Source organism: Pseudomyrmex gracilis, unplaced genomic scaffold, assembly GCF_002006095.1.
Source record: "Pseudomyrmex gracilis isolate BER0280 unplaced genomic scaffold, ASM200609v1 scaffold_2851, whole genome shotgun sequence".
In the NCBI taxonomy this organism is placed as follows: Eukaryota; Metazoa; Arthropoda; class Insecta; order Hymenoptera; family Formicidae; genus Pseudomyrmex; species Pseudomyrmex gracilis.
In genome coordinates, this window is record NW_018023435.1 from 10403 (window position 1) to 12988 (window position 2586).

The 2586-nt window shown below is 28.0% G+C and overlaps 2 long non-coding RNA genes across 2 annotated transcripts in view; both read right to left on the reverse strand.

The window, feature by feature from the left end:
* Positions 1-1193, reverse strand: part of LOC109862997 — a 2650-nt gene extending 1457 nt beyond the window's left edge. The window contains exons 1-2 of the long non-coding RNA XR_002251271.1: positions 995-1193; positions 50-261 (exon numbers count right to left, since the gene is read on the reverse strand). This is a non-coding gene — a long non-coding RNA (uncharacterized LOC109862997). The remainder of the gene's footprint in view (positions 1-49; positions 262-994) is intronic.
* An 82-nt stretch (positions 1194-1275) lies between these two features.
* Positions 1276-2307, reverse strand: LOC109862996. The gene is made up of 3 exons (XR_002251270.1): positions 1598-2307; positions 1435-1473; positions 1276-1367 (listed from the first exon to the last, which is right to left on the reverse strand). It is a non-coding gene; the product is annotated as an uncharacterized LOC109862996 (long non-coding RNA).
* Positions 2308-2586: the final 279 nt, after the last annotated feature.

The window sequence follows — 2586 nt, forward strand, 5'->3', positions numbered from 1 at the left end:
TTTACACTTCTTTTGGCTTTTTCATGTGTCAGACATTCTGTATAATTACATTTTATTCATTTTCGTCAGTGTTTGTTTCTTCCGNTTCCGAACGTTGTTCGTCACTCCACAAATTGCGGCGAATCCTTCCTCTTGTTGGCTGTCGTACACCTCGTACTCTATGCCGTAATCTTTCCTTGGCTGTTCGAAGANCCTCCTTCATTTGTGCTTGAAATTCAGAGCGTGTTGGTTTTTGAAAATGACAATTATTGCACACACCATCTAAAACAGAAATATAATATTAAAACAGTAGTAAGTTATATTAAAACATATTATAATAGAAACAAGCATATAAAAGTTAAAAAACTGTGATAAATATTTATGTCTGCAGCTTTATAAATATTTATTAAATTTAACAATATATGATAATAATGTAATATTTACTAAAGAAATCGGACAATTGTCACTCATAGAGCTCATTTACAACTTTTCATGTGTAAAATAAAATTTATTTGTGCTTTAAATGGAAAACAAGTTTTGTAAGTTGTACGGTTTTGAAATATTTGTATTATCTTTTTTTGTNTTATTTTTTACACAATGTAAAATAATGAGTATTATTTAATTTCGATTTTTAAAGTTATATGCTCGTATAGAATGACACAATCATAAACTTTGCTTCACATAGAAAACAGGAACAAAATTCATATTACACAAAAATGAAAATTTAAGTGAAATCTAATATAATTATAGATATTACTATGCATAAATATGCGATATTAAAAATAAACTACATTTTTCTGAAAAATTNAAAATTTATTTAAAATTATGTAATTATGACATATGATTAACCCTAGTTATTTATCCAGGCTTGTCATAAAATAAAATCCAACAGTGACGCTTTTAACTTTCAGACTTGTAATTACGCATTACAATATGTAATATTGTTGAGATTTATCAAAATATATGTACAATATACAATGTACAATACATTGTAAAAATTTATCAATATACATACCATAGATTGCCATAACAAGACGAGTGTTATATAAAGGTCTTTGTCCTCCTTTGCGACCCCACCAAGTGAATGATGGTGTCAAAGAGTCTTTCAGTCCTTCTTTGAAACACAGATTGATAGCTTCTCTCAGATTAAAACCACCCATATAGCGGAAATAATTTACCTAAGACAANTATTAAAAATTTAAAATACATGTGCGAAAAAATTTACATTACAAATAGCATACTCACGACGCGTTGAAGTAATCATTGTCGTCGATATTTTGAAAAGCATCCATTTCTGTTAAAGATGAAATTGGGGGGATATCTGGTTTTCGTGATCCACGTTGTCTTGTACACATTTTAATATATTTTCCAATAGCGTATTCATTCTTCTATAAAAGCGTGTAAATAAAAACATTAATATTATGGAAATCGTCTATCAATAAATCTGAGACTTACTTCATCTCTGTCTCCAAACGATCTATACGTTCGTGTATTCTGCAACAAAATTAAGTAATATTTAGTAAAAAGTAATATTTGNATTGCTTTGATGAATATATTTCTATAAGTATATTTATTATCAATATGTAAAAGTTTTTATTAAGTACATACGTGAACTTACCGATTGTCTGTCTTTTCTGATTGCGGTGGAATGTTCTCTCGACTTTTCAAAAGAGTAAGCAGTTTTGTTTCTTGAGCTGGGCGATACAAATTGTTCTTGGTAGATCTTGCTTCCGAGATACTCTGAAACTCAGTACTTGTATTATTAATATTATATGTTGCTCTTTCATTGGTTACTTGCGGTGTGTAATTATGTATAACAGACGCATGCAATAGATTAGTACTATCAGTGTTAGTAGATGTGTTAGTGTATGTTTGAAAGTCAGTTTGTGGGTGAATAGTTGTATATGGTTGAATATTTGTNTAAGTCTGAAAATTTGTATGTGGTTCACTGTTTGTGTGCGGTTGTATATTTGTNTATGACTGTATATTTGTATATGTATTTGTGTCTGTATCCGAAAGTGTTGTATGAGTGTTTGTACATGGTAATACATGTTCCTGTGTATATTAACGGAATAATGTATTAGTATTATTAGTATTNTTATTTGAAGGAATAAAATTTTCATAATTATTTGAATCGTTCTCCAGGGTGTTTCTGATGTCGTTAACGTCATCTTGGATATCTCCAATAGGTGCTGTTTTTTTCCGTGTTGAAGCCTCATCCGATGAAGTAGTCATATAGCGGGACGGCTTTGCAATTATTCGTTTTGGTCGGTCTATCTCTACCTGTATATAAAGTTATATATATGTTTAAATGTATACCTAATGCAATAAATTTATATAATACAAAACACAAAAAGTTTATACAATACTATGCACAAAACATAATCGATAAATAACAATATTTTTGACTACATGCATTAACNAATAAAATAAAAATGATTAAATTAAATGATTAATTTTTTTATAAACAATTTTTTGTTAAAGTTAGTTTACCTTTATATTTTGTTATAATTACTATTATTTTTATAATTTATTATTACTTTTATAATTTTTTCTTTGCAGATAATGTTATAATTCAATAAAGTATTCTCCATTATTATGAAAAAA